The sequence below is a fragment of the Neoarius graeffei genome, chromosome 10 (assembly GCF_027579695.1).
Source record: "Neoarius graeffei isolate fNeoGra1 chromosome 10, fNeoGra1.pri, whole genome shotgun sequence".
Taxonomy (NCBI): Eukaryota; Metazoa; Chordata; class Actinopteri; order Siluriformes; family Ariidae; genus Neoarius; species Neoarius graeffei.
In genome coordinates this window covers 17,272,800-17,289,385 of record NC_083578.1, presented here as the reverse complement: position 1 = coordinate 17,289,385, position 16,586 = coordinate 17,272,800, and the positions used below count along the sequence as shown (strand labels likewise).

The window sequence follows — 16,586 nt, the reverse complement described above, 5'->3', positions numbered from 1 at the left end:
ATATGAAAATCATTAATTTGATTGCCCACCTCCTCCTCATGCAGAAAGACAAAAATCCTTGTGACACATTTAGCCTTTCGTGTCTATGCACCTTAGCAGCCTGACCACAGTGTTGCCACAACAGAAGCTTTTGTTTGTGACACAGGATGTAATAAATGATGAGTAATTTCAAGAAGTCAACAACACTGAAAAAAATGCAAATGAAGTATAGGATTTACTCTTTCAGTGAGCAAGAGGTAACATTTCTGTCAGGGATTGGTAGTAGACGGATGCAAATGCAGAAGTCTATTAAAAACAGTGTGACAAACAGGCAAACGATCCAAATCGGCAGGCTAGAATCAATAACGAGGAAATGAGCAATGGGTTGGGAGAGGCACAAACGGACTAAATCAGACAGACAAAAGCAAAACCAAGGAACAGAAACCCAGGAAATCTACACGGGACCTAAGGCTCTGTAATGTGCGCTAACGTAATATTTTGCAATGAACGTGCGTAGACACAGTCCGTATATAGAAGTCTGTGAAGATTCTCAGTCATCCAGGTCATAGTAAACTGTGGTTGGTAAAAAGAGCAACTGGACTTGCTTGAAGATTCTTGAAGACGTTTCACCTCTCATCCGAAAGGCTTCTTCAGTTCTGTCTGACTAATAGGGAGTATCAGGTATTTATCCTCTCATGGATGAAAAGCAATCCTAAGGTATCATTGAGTCATCCTGTTGGTGTGGGTCACTGGGGGCTGGGTGTGAACGGCCTAGAGAGTCGTTGGGGTGATCAATGGATTGTTGGATCTCTCTGTCCTCCTGTGAGTCACTGAAAACAGCTGGGTTTTGGTGTGCATTCAGTTGTCTGGGAAGTGTGCCAAGGACTGCATTGTAGGTGGCTGATAAATGATGACTTATGGCCCTTTTCCACTACCCTTTTTCAGCTCACTTCAGCTCGCTTCAGCTCACTTCAGCCCGACACGGCTCGCGTTTCGACTACCAAAAACCGGCACGACTCAGCTCGTTTCAGCCCTGCTTAGCCCCTAAAACTCGCACCGTTTTGGAGTGGGGCTGAAGCGAGCCAAGCCGTGCCGACTGAGGCTGGGGGCATGAGCAGACACTCCCCTGTGCACTGATTGGTGAGGAGGAGTGTCCTCACATGCCCACACACGCCCCGCGAGCGCGCTGGGATCTGTAAACACCGCAAACCCGGAAGAATAATAATTACGAATTACGAGAATTTCTGAAGCCTTATGCGCCTCGCCTCATCTATACGCTCTTGCCAGTATCTGTTGGCGTTGTCGGTGACAACAAGCCACAGCACCAAGACCAGCCACACTAACGACTCCATGTCATCCATGTTTATTGTTTACTATCCGGGTCGTGAGACTACCGCTTAAAAGATCACTGAATCAGTGACATACAGAGCATCGTGGACGAGTTTGCGGAGCGCAAGGCTCGTCGTATGCCCTTCAAATAATGCGCGCAGTAGGCTATTGATGTTTTATTATGAGCCATGTACAGTATGTCACCTAATGTTTTTTTGTTTCTGAGTTACATGTTCGTTTGAAGGACTTAATGTACAAAATAACATAGTTGCACCCCGTAGTGTTGAAATTGGTAAACACAGTGCATTCAGTGAGGTTTGCACCGCCCTCCTTTTATTTCTGACTCTTCCTGTCACCGTTGCGACCTCTGAGCGCTCATTCGTATGCCCTTCAAATAATGTGCGCAGTATAGGCTATTGATGTTTTATTATGAGCCATGTACAGTATCCTAATGTTTTTTGTTTCTGAGTTACATGTTCGTTTGAAGGACTTGATGTACTAAATAACATAGTTGCACCCGGTAGTGTTGAAATTGGTAAACACCGCAGTTGCGGACATTTTGTAGCCTAAAATGATGTTATGATAAGCTTTAATAAAGTGCCCGGTCATTTGCCCCGCCCCCGGCCCGGCTCTGACTTGTTCCGCCACTGTCACTGATGTCACTGTTTGCGCTGCTTAACGACATCACGTGACGTCCACCCACTTTCGCTAACTCCACCCAATGTGTCCACCCACTTCCAGCCAGCACGGTTCAGCGCGGTTGTAGTCGAAATGCAACTCCAACAGCCCCGCTCAGCTCGACTCAGCTCGACTCAGCACGGCACGGCTCAGCCGTGTTTGTAGTGGAAAAGCGGCATTAGACCACCACCTCTGTTCAGTGATGGCCATTCCAGGTTAACAAAAATGGCTTCTTTAACTCCTTGCTCATACCAACGATCCTCTCTGGCTAAAACATGTACATTGCAATCCTGGAATGAGTGTCCTTTGTTGTTAAGATGAAGATAGACCGCAGAGTCCTGACCTGAGGAACTGGATCTCCTGTGTTGAGCCATGCGCCTGTGAAGCGGTTGTTTTGTTTCCCCAATATACGAATCTGTGCATTCCTCACTGCACTGAATTGCATACACTACGTTGTCCTGTTTGTGTCTGGCTATTCTGTCCTTAGGGTGGACCAGTTTCTGCTTCAGGGTGTTACTGGGTCTGAAATGTACTGAAATGTTGTGTTTGTAGAAGATCCTCCTGAGTTTCTCAGATAGACCAGAAATGTAGGGAATGACAATGTTCTTGCGTTTGTTCCTGTTATCATCCTTGTCCGTTATGTTCCTTTTTCTGCTCTTGAAAAAAGTCCAGTTGGGATACCTGCAGTTCTGAAGTGCTTTCTTGATGTGATTCTGCTCCTTCTCTTTTCCCTCTACCATTGTAGGAATGTTCTGAGCCCTGTGTTGCAAGGTCCTAATAACCATCAATTTGTGTTCCAGTGGGTGGTGTGAGTCAAAGCGTAGGTACCGGTCTGTGTGTGGGGGTTTCCGGTAGACCTCGATACTAAGGCTTCTGTCTTGTCTAATGTGTACATCACAATCCAAGAAGGCTAGATTATTTCCACTGAGGTCCTCCCGAGTGAAATTGATGATGTTGATATCCACTGCATTGATGTGTTTAGAGAAGGCTTCCACCTCCTGGGTTTTGATTTTAACCCAAGTTTCATCTACATATCTGAACCAGTGGCTGGGAGCAACTCCTGAAAAAGTGGTCAAAGCTTTATGTTCCACTTCCTCCATGTATAGATTGGCCACTATAAGGGACACCGGTGAGCCCATGGTGCATCCATGCTTCTGTCTGTAGAAACTTTCATTAAACTGGAAATAAGAAGTGTACTGTAGATTGTGCCTTAATCATGCACAGATGAGCACAGTTAACAGCACATGCGAGAGTCTGCTTGGCGCACTCCCGAGAATCCCACTGGTGTGTGTGCCAAAGTGTACAGAACTGACAATTTCCTTTAAATTATACCTTTTCCTTTAAATTATACCCAAGAAAACAGTAGTACACGCAGGTCAGTTCCATGTCTAGAAAAAAGTATGGGGGGGCAAGGATGTTCCAGTTGGTTACAATATATAGGTACTGTAATATATAGGTACTGTCATAACACTCATGAAACATTGTCAACAATGACCTATTTTTATACTATGTTTATAATAAGTCTATCAGAAATTTAATAATTAACAATACAACTTGTATAATAGAGTTAAAATTTTGAGGACAAGATTCCAAGTAACTTTGTAACAAAATGACTTTTAAAATGACTCAAAACTAGACATGGTAATATCATTTGGCGTTCAGACTAAAATCTGCCGGACTAGAACTTATAAAATAGAAGAAAACACTGCGAAAGAGGAACCAATCGAAACCGAAAGAGTGAAAGTGATTATTATGCCATTACCATGTGAATAGTCTTTTATGAATGCAGAAGTGCATGCTCAGTGTTCCGACTCAGGTGTGACTGAGTGAGATAAGTTTTATGTTTCATCTAATTTATCCATCCATCCATCCATTATCTGTAGCCACTTATCCTGTTCTACAGGGTTGCAGGCAAGCTGGAGCCTATCCCAGCTGACTATGGGTGAGAGGCGGGGTACACCCTGGACAAGTCGCCAGGTCATCGCAGGGCTTTCATCTAATTTAGGTAATTTAAAAACTATAATAATATTTGGCAGTGGGCACATAGGAAAGTGTAAAATATAAAGTTTCTGCCAATATGTTTATCATGGGGTGGCACGGTGGTGTAGTGGTTAGCACTGTCGCCTCACAGCAAGAAGGTCCGGGTTTGAGCCCCGTGGCCGGCGAGGGCCTTTCTGTGCGGAGTTTGCATGTTCTCCCCGTGTCTGCGTGTTTCCCCCACAGTCCAAAGACATGCAGGTTAGGTTAACTGGTGACTCTAAGTTGACCGTAGGTGTGAATGTGAGTGTGAATGGTTGTCTGTGTCTATGTGTCAGCCCTGTGATGACCTGGCGACTTGTCCAGGGTGTACCCCGCCTTTCGCCCGTAGTCAGCTGGGATAGGCTCCAGCTTGCCTGCGACCCTGTAGAAGGATAAAGCGGCTAGAGATAATGAGATGAGATGATTATTATTATTATTAAGTTATATTAGGAGTCCAAGGACTCTTGCAGTTTCTTTCAGTTGAGTGAGAATTTGTAACTCAGTAATATTATTCCTTTCACACTTTTCAAATTACACTTTCCAGCTCTTTCCATATCTGAATCCAATGACAGTATTCATACCTGCCAATTACATTTGTATTTATTTCAATTGTAAATAGACTTTGTCATGTGCCAAGGAGGCTATATACAATATGCCATTATAGCAATAAAGATAAATACTGTCATCTCACCATATGTATTTTTTCAGCTTTAAAATATGAAAATCATTAATTTGATTGCCCACCTCCTCCTCATGCAGAAAGAAAAAAATCCTTGTGACACATTTAGCCTTTCGTGTCTATGCACCTTAGCAGCCTGACCACGGTGTTGCCACAACAGAAGCTTTTGTTTGTGACACAGGATGTAGTAAATTATGAGTAATTTCAAGAAGTCAACAACACTGAAAAAAATGCAAATGAAGTATAGGATTTACTCTTTCAGTGAGCAAGAGGTAACATTTCTGTCAGGGATTGGTAGTAGACGGATGCAAATGCAGAAGTCTATTAAAAACAGTGTGACAAACAGGCAAACGATCCAAATCGGCAGGCTAGAATCAATAACGAGGAAATGAGCAATGGGTTGGGAGAGGCACAAACGGACTAAATCAGACAGACAAAAGCAAAACCAAGGAACAGAAACCCAGGAAATCTACACGGGACCTAAGGCTCTGTAATGTGCGCTAACGTAATATTTTGCAATGAACGTGCGTAGACACAGTCCGTATATAGAAGTCTGTGAAGATTCTCAGTCATCCAGGTCATAGTAAACTGTGGTTGGTAAAAAGAGCAACTGGACTTGCTTGAAGATTCTTGAAGACGCTTCACCTCTCATCCGAAAGGCTTCTTCAGTTCTGTCTGACTAATAGGGAGTATCAGGTATTTATCCTCTCATGGATGAAAAGCAATCCTAAGGTATCGTTGAGTCATCCTGTTGGTGTGGGTCACTGGGGGCTGGGTGTGAACGGCCTAGAGAGTCGTTGGGGTGATCAATGGATTGTTGGATCTCTCTGTCCTCCTGTGAGTCACTGAAAACAGCTGGGTTTTGGTGTGCATTCAGTTGTCTGGGAAGTGTGCCAAGGACTGCATTGTAGGTGGCTGATAAATGATGACTTAGGCTACATCCACACGACAACGGCAACGAGATGTTATTTAAAAATATATCGCGTCCAAATGGGCAACAATCAGTAAAATATCAGGTCCATATGGCGACGCAACGCTTGCTGAAAACGATGCAATACACATGCCACACCTCTAGGGGCGCTGTAAGACGGTCCCTTCTGAGACACCAGAACAATAGAAGAAGTAAGGACGCATGCGCATAAACTATTATGCACGAGACTTCATATTAGCCACAAAGTCAGGAAAATCTGTTTGTAAAATTACATTATAATGACCAAATACAATGAAAAGTATTTTTCCAGTCTCACCTGTGAAAGGTAATCCCATGTGATCTCGTTTGGACAGAAAACCTGTTGGTACAGTTAAATGCAGCTAATCTTTATTCTCCGCTTTGACCTCTCCAATATGGCGGCGAGGATGACGTATGATTCTACGCGGAAGGCGGCGTCTTTAATGGTCCGGAATAAATTGGATTAATTTGCTCCTCTACGCCCTTTTTGAGGAATGTATTGTCGGACTTAAATCAACATCTGAAGAGGTGAGATCGCTCCTTTTTCCCCTATTTTTGCTGGCGGGATTGCACCATTACACAATAAATATTCACAGTGAAAATATTTTGTAAGCACGTTTCATGAACCAAGTTATAGGATTTGTTGACAACTCGCATCGCAATGAGAAGATCATTGGCACTACTGGTGTTAAGAATCAGACCATTTCATAAATGAATATTTTGCTGTAGAGCTACAGTGTTTGTACAATTGCATGTTTTTGCTTCACTATTACTGTCACTATTCTGCTTCTTGCATTACTACTGTGAACTAACACTGAACATAATAATAATAATAATAATAATAATATTATTATTATCCAAGCTCGTGTTTCACTCTCACTAGTGCTCTGTAAGGCTTTTTCCTGGTGATATTCGTTACACTTCTACCCGGCGTGAAGCACTCACAGTCATGTGGTTGTGACGTCATCGTAAACAAATCCGTTCTACTCATCCAGACGACTTCACAACGGCAACGTTGCCAGATCTTTCCACTCTGGAACCCGTTCTCAAAAAGATTGCGTTTTGGGCACCCAAAACGCCGGTGCCGTGTGGACGCCAGGCCTAAACGATAAGCAATTGTATCGGAGTCACCTGAATCCGTTGCCGTGTGGACAGGGCCTTAGACCACCACCTCTGTTCAGTGATGGCCATTCCAGGTTAACAAAAATGGCTTCTTTAACTCCTTGCTCATACCAACGATCCTCTCTGGCTAAAACGTGTACATTGCAATCCTGGAATGAGTGTCCTTTGTTGTTAAGATGAAGGTAGACCGCAGAGTCCTGACCTGAGGAACTGGATCTCCTGTGTTGAGCCATGCACCTGTGAAGCGGTTGTTTTGTTTCCCCAATATACGAATCCGTGCATTCCTCACTGCACTGAATTGCATACACTACGTTGTCCTGTTTGTGTCTGGCTATTCTGTCCTTAGGGTGGACCAGTTTCTGCTTCAGGGTGTTACTGGGTCTGAAATGTACTGAAATGTTGTGTTTGTAGAAAATCCTCCTGAGTTTCTCAGATAGACCAGAAATGTAGGGAATGACAATGTTCTTGCGTTTGTTCCTGTTATCATCCTTGTCCGTTATGTTCCTTTTTCTGCTCTTGAAAAAAGCCCAGTTGGGATACCTGCAGTTCTATAGTGCTTTCTTGATGTGATTCTGCTCCTTCTCTTTTCCCTCTACCATTGTAGGAATGTTCTGAGCCCTGTGTTGCAAGGTCCTAATAACCATCAATTTGTGTTCCAGTGGGTGGTGTGAGTCAAAGCGTAGGTACCGGTCTGTGTGGAGGGGTTTCCGGTAGACCTCGATACTAAGGCTTCTGTCTTGTCTAATGTGTACATCACAATCCAAGAAGGCTAGATTATTTCCACTGAGGTCCTCCCGAGTGAAATTGATGATGTTGATATCCACTGCATTGATGTGTTTAGAGAAGGCTTCCACCTCCTGGGTTTTGATTTTAACCCAAGTTTCATCTACATATCTGAACCAGTGGCTGGGAGCAACTCCTGAAAAAGTGGTCAAAGCTTTATGTTCCACTTCCTCCATGTATAGATTGGCCACTATAAGGGACACCGGTGAGCCCATGGTGCATCCATGCTTCTGTCTGTAGAAACTTTCATTAAACTGGAAATAAGAAGTGTATTGTAGATTGTGCCTTAATCATGCACAGATGAGCACAGTTAACAGCACATGCGAGAGTCTGCTTGGCGCACTCCCGAGAATCCCACTGGTGTGCGTGCCAAAGTGTACAGAACTGACAATTTCCTTTAAATTATACCTTTTCCTTTAAATTATACCCAAGAAAACAGTAGTACACGCAGGTCAGTTCCATGTCTAGAAAAAAGTATGGGGGGGCAAGGATGTTCCAGTTGGTTACAACTTACTGGTAATATATAGGTACTGTCATAACACTCATGAAACATTGTCAACAATGACCTATTTTTATACTATGTTTATAATAAGTCTATCAGAAATTTAATAATTAACAATACAACTTGTATAATAGAGTTAAAATTTTGAGGACAAGATTCCAAGTAACTTTGTAACAAAATGACTTTTAAAATGACTCAAAACTAGACATGGTAATATCATTTGGCATTCAGACTAAAATCTGCCGGACTAGAACTTAGAAAATAGAAGAAAACACTGCGAAAGAGGAACCAATCGAAACCGAAAGAGTGAAAGTGATTATTATGCCATTACCATGTGAATAGTCTTTTATGAATGCAGAAGTGCATGCTCAGTGTTCCGACTCAGGTGTGACTGAGTGAGATAACAAGTTTTATGTTTCATCTAATTTATCCATCCATCCATCCATTATCTGTAGCCACTTATCCTGTTCTACAGGGTTGCAGGCAAGCTGGAGCCTATCCCAGCTGACTATGGGTGAGAGGCGGGGTACACCCTGGACAAGTCGCCAGGTCATCGCAGGGCTTTCATCTAATTTAGGTAATTTAAAAACTATAATAATATTTGGCAGTGGGCACATAGGAAAGTGTAAAATATAAAGTTTCTGCCAATATGTTTATCATGGGGTGGCACGGTGGTGTAGTGGTTAGCACTGTCGCCTCACAGCAAGAAGGTCCGGGTTTGAGCCCCGTGGCCGGCGAGGGCCTTTCTGTGCGGAGTTTGCATGTTCTCCCCGTGTCTGCGTGGGTTTCCTCTGGGTGCTCCGGTTTCCCCCACAGTCCAAAGACATGCAGGTTAGGTTAACTGGTGACTCTAAATTGACCGTAGGTGTGAATGAGAGTGTGAATGGTTGTCTGTGTCTATGTGTCAGCCCTGTGATGACCCGGCGACTTGTCCAGGGTGTACCCCGCCTTTCGCCCGTAGTCAGCTGGGATAGGCTCCAGCTTGCCTGCGACCCTGTAGAACAGGATAAAGCGGCTAGAGGTAATGAGATGAGATGTTTATCATGCTTGTATGATAAAAACTCTCAGATATTTATCTAAATCCATGACCTACTCATTCTAAACCTGCCGAGCTTCGCCGGAGAAGCTCTCGATCCCCAGAGGGTTAAAATACGATGGAAAAAAACACTTTGTCAGGGTTCAAAACCTGTAGTAGTCTATTTTCTTTGAACGTTAGTGGTATATCTACTCAGCTGATAACCGCGTCATGTGGTGTCATGCCAGAACTCACTGCTACTTGCTAATGAGAGGCGACTTGTCATTCATCGAGAGCGTCTACGATCGGCCAATCACAGGCCGTGTTACGACAATGTATTCACCCAGTGTAATATTTGGAAGAAACTTAGAAGTAGATTAGACCTATAATTTTACAATTTTTCATGGGCCATCCGATTTGATGCTTTTGAAATACAGATGGACAAATGCGAAAATTACTGGTCAGTGTCTGCCGGTCCGGCCTTATTTCCCACACTGTTATGTCAATGCATGAAGTTCCCACACCCTGTTAAAATCCAACAGGACTCACTCAGCTTGCTTTTCACTGCATTCGTGTCACGAGCGAAAAAACCTAAGCTAGGACCTACTATTAACTATAAATTTATACCATAAACCCTTCAGCTCAAGCCCAGATAATGATTTTTGTTTATTTTTAAAAAATCTCATCAATTAAATAAAAAGTGGCAGGCATATCTCGATATCTGCAATACTAAAACTTTTTTTGGCATGCCGCCCAGCCCGCCGTAAATTCTGCTAATTTACCACAACTTCTGCTCATGTCAAAATAGCCAGACAGTCAAGATCCTTTTTATTTTATTTATTTATTCCTATTTTTTTTACTGGGGGCGATGAGGCTAAGTAATACTCACCCATCGTTCTTGATCTAAATAGTATAATGTGCAGATTAACAGTTTTATCTAAATTATAATATAATTACACACACACAACTCACATTCTGCTGCTGTTACATTTTAAGTTATGCTTATGTCTGTGCATTTTTATAGATAACATTTGTTATACGGTAAAGTGTTAAAGCTTGATGCAATTTTGTGTAATGATAGTGGTGTAGGTGTAGTGGTTAGCGCTGTCGCCTCACAGCAAGAAGGTCCGAGTTCGAGCCCCGTGGCCGGCGAGGGCCTTTCTGTGTGGAGTTTGCATGTTCTTCCCGTGTCCGCGTGGGTTTCCTCCGGGTGCTCCGGTTTCCCCCACAGTCCAAAGACATGCAGGTTAGGTTAACTGGTGACTCTAAAGTGAGCGTGAATGGTTGTCTGTGTCTATGTGTCAGCCCTGTGATGACCTGGCGACTTGTCCAGGGTGTACCCCGCCTTTTGCCCGTAGTCAGCTGGGATAGGCTCCAGCTTGCCTGCGACCCTGTAGAACAGGATAAAGCGGCTAGAGATGATGAGATTAGATGATTCTGACATAGTTTCCTTAATCCTCCTTAATAATTCTCTCCATGCCAGTAGGCACACGAGGCCTCCATTCTGGCTGACCAACCTGATTTATTCTGTGCTGCTGTTTTTGTTGTGTTCCAGATTCTTCACCCTAATTGGTTCTGTTCTTTTTCCATTGTTCTGCGCCATGTTGTTTTTGGCCTTTCTCTAGCTATTTTTCCTTCTGGTGCCATCCCAAAGCTGTTACAAGATCATTTTCTCCTTCTCTCCTCAGGATCGATCCAATTCCACCTTCTTCTCACCTCACAACTAATGTTATTAATCTTGGCTAGGTTTCTTATCTCTATGTTGAATGTTCTTTGCTGCCATCTAATTCTCCACATTCTTCTGAGACACTGGTATTGGAAGGTGTTCAATTTCTTCTCTTAGATTTTTGTTATTTTCCAGGTCTTGCAGCCACATAATAGCACAGGTCTTAAAAAATGATTTGAAGAGAAGTATCTTCGTCTCTTTGCCAATCCCTTGTGCTCACCGTATGTTCCTAAGCTGATTAAATGCTCCTCAGGCCTTCTGTAGTCTGTTAATATTGTCAGAACTACCCATAGAACTATATATATCATGGTTTTCCCCAAAGCGTTTTAGCGTATCGGGCCCGATACGCTTGCTCTGCCTGCCGATACGCTTAGTTGCTTTAGTTAAAATCTGATATGCTTAGATTTATACCGATATGTTAAATTTCCTACCCACAAGTAACTAAATACATAGGAGAGCAAATAACAGATCCATTTACATATTAATTGATATTTGTGTTAAACAAGCGTTTTTTTTTTCCCAATGTTTGTGTTGATTCTGTCAAAGTAATATGTCCGCGTTTTATGATGTAAACAAACTGTGATCTGTTAGCTATGTCAAGATCACGTGTTCAAACCGTCCAATAAAAATATTGAAAGAAAACGTTAGACATCCCAGAATTTTCTGATTCATTATAAACGATCTCATTGGCTGCCGATGTTGTCCCCCACCAGATGGACAAAGCCGACTGATTTTAATAAGCTAGGAGAAGACTCGCTGGACAATTTGAGCCACATCAGCATGGATGACAGTGAGATGGACTATGAGAGGGCTGCCCAACATTGGGCCAAGCAAAAGCCAAGGAGAATTAATCTGCTTTAAAGGAGTAGAAAGCTTAATTCATTAGTTTGGGTTTGCAGAAAGATTATGTAATTATAAACACTCATGAAGTGAAGTTGTCCAAATGTGTCAAATATAGCATCATTTCAAATAATAATGATAAGCATTTTTGGCAGTGTGATGTCACTGGGATCCATTTAACAAACGAAGGCTCCGGATTATTCTTTTGTTAAAGGGTCACAGTGACATCACACTGCCAAATACGCTTATCATTATTATTTGAAATTATGCTACATTTGACACTTATAAACACATTCATGAAGAGAATTTGTTAATAAGTACATAATCTTTCTGCAAACTTAAATGTATCAATTAAGTTTTCTTTTCCTTTAAATATGTTTTAATCTTAATCGAGTCCATTTAATAAAGTGCCAAAATTTAAACTTTATAATACAACCCTGATTTCAAAAAAGTTGGGACAAAGTACAAATTGTAAATAAAAACGGAATGCAATAATGTGGAAGTTTCAAAATTCCATATTTTATTCAGAATAGAACATAGATGACGTATCAAATGTTTAAACTGAGAAAATGTATCATTTAAAGAGAAAAATTAGGTGATTTTAAATTTCATGACAATACCACATCTCAAAAAAGTTGGGACAAGGCCATGTTTACCACTGTGAGACATCCCCTTTTCTCACAGTCTGTAAACGTCTGGGGACTGAAGAGACAAGTTGCTCAAGTTTAGGGATAGGAATGTTAACCCATTCTTGTCTAATGTAGGATTCTAGTTGCTCAACTGTCTTAGGTCTTTTTTGTCGTATCTTCCGTTTTATGATGCGCCAAATGTTTTCTATGGGTGAAAGATCTGGACTGCAGGCTGGCCAGTTCAGTACCTGGACCCTTCTTCTACGCAGCCGTGATGCTGTAATTGATGCAGTATGTGGTTTGGCATTGTCATGTTGGAAAATGCAAGGTCTTCCCTGAAAGAGACGTCGTCTGGATGGGAGCATATGTTGCTCTAGAACCTGGATATACCTTTCAGCATTGATGGTGTCTTTCCAGATGTGTAAGCTGCTCATGCCACACGCACTAATGCAACCCCGTACCATCAGAGATGCAGGCTTCTGAACTGAGCGCCGATAACAACTTGGGTCGTCCTTCTCCTCTTTAGTCCGAATGACACGGCGTCCCTGATTTCCATAAAGAACTTCACATTTTGATTTGTCTGACCACAGAACAGTTTTCCACTTTGCCACAGTCCATTTTAAATGAGCCTTGGCCCAGAGAAGACGTCTGCGCTTCTGGATCATGTTTAGATACGGCTTCTTCTTTGAACTATAGAGTTTTAGCTGCCAACGGCGGATGGCACGGTGAATTGTGTTCACAGATAATGTTCTCTGGAAATATTCCTGAGCCCATTTTGTGATTTCCACTACAGAAGCATGCCTGTATGTGATGCAGTGCCGTCTAAGGGCCCGAAGATCACGGGCACCCAGTATGGTTTTCCGGCCTTGACCCTTACGCACAGAGATTCTTCCAGATTCTCTGAATCTTTTGATGATATTATGCACTGTAGATGATGATATGTTCAAACTCTTTGCAATTTTACACTGTCGAACTCCTTTCTGATATTGCTCCGCTATTTGTCGGTGCAGAATTAGGGGGATTGGTGATCCTCTTCCCATCTTTACTTCTGAGAGCCGCTGCCACTCCAAGATGCTCTTTTTATACCCAGTCATGTTAATGACCTATTGCCAATTGACCTAATGAGTTGCAATTTGGTCCTCCAGCTGTTCCTTTTTTGTACCTTTAACTTTTCCAGCCTCTTATTGCCCCTGTCCCAACTTTTTTGAGATGTGTTGCTGTCATGAAATTTCAAATGAGCCAATATTTAGCATGAAATTTCAAAATGTCTCACTTTCGACATTTGATATGTTGTCTATGTTCTATTGTGAATACAATATCAGTTTTTGAGATTTGTAAATTATTGCATTCCATTTTTATTTACAATTTGTACTTTGTCCCAACTTTTTTGGAATCGGGGTTGTATGCAGTTGCCTTACTTTTCTTTTCAGTGTATCTTAGTTATACAGTTAGGTCCATAAATATTTGGACAGAGACAACATTTTTCTAATTTTGGTTCTGTACATTACCACAATGAATTTTGAACAAAACAATTCAGATGCAGTTGAAGTTCAGACTTTCAGGTTTAATTCAGTGGGTTGAACAAAATGATTGCATAAAAATGTGAGGAACTAAAGCATTTTTTAAACACAATCCCTTCATTTCAGGGGCTCAAAAGTAATTGGACAAATTAAATAATTGTAAATAAAATGTTCATTTCTAATACTTGGTTGAAAACCCTTTGTTGGCAATGACTGCCTGAAGTCTTGAACTCATGGACATCACCAGATGCTGTGTTTCCTCCTTTTTAATGCTCTGCCAGGCCTTTACTGCAGCGGTTTTCAGTTGCTGTTTGTTTGTGGGCCTTTCTGTCTGAAGTTTAGTCTTTAACAAGTCAAATGCATGCTCAATTGGGTTGAGATCAGGTGACTGACTTGGCCATTCAAGAATATTCCACTTCTTTGCTTTAATAAACTCCTGGGTTGCTTTGACTTTGTGTTTTGGGTCATTGTCCATCTGTATTATGAAACGCCGACCAATCAGTTTGGCTGCATTTGGCTGGATTTGCGCACACAGTATGTCTCTGAATACTTCAGAATTCATCTGGCTGCTTCTGTCCTGTGTCACATCATCGATAAACACTAGTGACCCAGTGCCACTGGCAGCCATGCATGCCCAAGCCATCACATTGCCTCCGCCATGTTTTACAGATGATGTGGTATGCTTTGGATCATGAGCTGTACCATGCCTTCGCCATACTTTTTTCTTTCCATCATTCTGGTAGAGGTTGATCTTGGTTTCATCTGTCCAAAGAATGTTCTTCCAGAACTGTGCTGGCTTTTTTAGATGTTTTTTAGCAAAGTCCAATCTAGCCTTTTTATTCTTGAGGCTTATGAGTGGCTTGCACCGTGCAGTGAACCCTCTGTATTTACTTTCATGCAGTCTTCTCTTTATGGTAGATTTGGATATTGATACGCCTACTTCCTGGAGAGTGTTGTTCACTTGGTTGGCTGTTGTGAAGGGGTTTGTCTTCACCATGGAAATTATTCTGCGATCATCCACCACTGTTGTCTTCTGTGAGTGTCCAGGTCTTTTTGCATTGATGAGTTCACCAGTGCTTTCTTTCTTTCTCAGGATGTACCAAACTGTAGATTTTGCCACTCCTAATATTGTAGCAATTTCTCGGATGGTTTTTTTCTGTTTTCGCAGCTTAAGGATGGCTTGTTTCACCTGCATGGAGAGCTCCTTTGATCGCATGTTTTCTTCACAGCAAAATCTTCCAAATGCAAGCACCACACCTCAAATCAACTCCAGGCCTTTTATCTGCTTAATTGAGAATGACATAATGAAGGAATTGCCCACACCTGCCCATGAAATAGCCTTTGAGTCAATTGTCCAATTACTTTTGGTCCCTTTAAAAACAGGGTGGCACATGTTAAGGAGCTGAAACTCCTAAACCCTTCATCCAATTTTAATGTGGATACCCTCAAATGAAAGCTGAAAGTCTGGACTTTATGTCCATGTCCATTATAGAACTATAACTTGAATATGTTTCAGTAAACAGGTAAAAAAAGAATTTGTGTCAGTGTCCAAATATATATGGACCTAACTGTACATATATTTTGGTAATTGCATCAGAAACATTCTAAATCATTACAGTTATAGTAATACAGCAACTTATTTTAAGGTGGCAGTTCTTAGGTTCAGATCCCTTTGTGATCAACAGGAGGTCGTGATGATCGATTCTCTTCATTAGATTGCATAAGATGGAGCAAAACCACTGTTCATATTTTCATGCACATTTTTGTTACAACACTACTTGATCATAAATAATTAAGGGATCCCCGTAGATTTTCAATCTATCATATACCTAAGTAATCTATAACAAAACAGTTTAACTTGCATGTTGAACTTTTAAGGTGAAATTTCAAATGCTTATACATTAATACTATTTAGGTAAAAAATCATTGAAACACTGGTAAAATCTGTCCTATAATCATGGATCTAAAACCTCTCAGAGACCCTGAAAATGCACCTGAGAGCATCTATTTTCAAAAAATTTGCTGGGGAGCATGCCCCCGGACCCCCCTAGTTTTGCTTCGTGGCTTTGACACTCACTTTCGCGCCATTGGCGCTCAATTGTCTGTGTATTATCATGCCAGAATTTAGGGCTTTAAATTTTTTCTGGGGAAAACAGTGTGTGTGTGTGTGTGTATGGGTGGCACGGTGGTGTAGTGGTTAGCGCTGTCGCCTCACAGCAAGAAGGTCCGGGTTCGAGCCCTGTGGCCGGCGAGGGCCTTTCTGTGTGGAGTTTGCATGTTCTCCCCGTGTCCGCGTGGGTTTCCTCCGGGTGCTCCGGTTTTCCCCACAGTCCAAAGACATGCAGGTTAGGTTAACTGGTGACTCTAAATTGACCGTAGGTGTGAATGTGAGTGTGAATGGTTGTCTGTGTCTACAGTATGTGTCAGCCCTGTGATAACCTGGTGACTTGTCCAGCGTGTACCCCGCCTTTCGCCTGTAGTCAGCTGGGATAGGCTCCAGCTTGCCTGCGACCCTGTAGAACAGGATAAAGCGGCTAGAGATAATGAGATGAGATGTGTGTGTGTGTGTGTGTGTGTGTGTATATATGTGTATATGTGTGTGTGTGTGTGTGTGTGTGTACACACACACACACTGTATATTAGTGGTGATCTGGTGACTTATCCAGGGTGTACCCCACCTCTCGCCCATAGTGAGCTGGATGGATATTTATTTATTTACACATTTTTTTCATATATTTTTTAAAAAACAATAAAATTTCTCAGTTTCATCATTTGATATGTTGTCTTTGTACTATTTTCAATGAAATATAAGGTTT

General features: G+C 42.0%; 1 protein-coding gene across 1 annotated transcript in view; it reads left to right on the top strand.

Moving 5' to 3' along the window:
- The first annotated feature begins 4,976 nt into the window (after positions 1 to 4,976).
- The window catches only part of LOC132892441 (beta-1,3-galactosyl-O-glycosyl-glycoprotein beta-1,6-N-acetylglucosaminyltransferase-like), a 37,875-nt gene continuing 26,265 nt past the window's right edge, over positions 4,977 to 16,586 (top strand). Inside the window, exon 1 of the mRNA XM_060930721.1 lies at positions 4,977 to 5,380. The gene's annotated coding sequence lies outside the window, so the exon portion shown is untranslated. The remainder of the gene's footprint in view (positions 5,381 to 16,586) is intronic.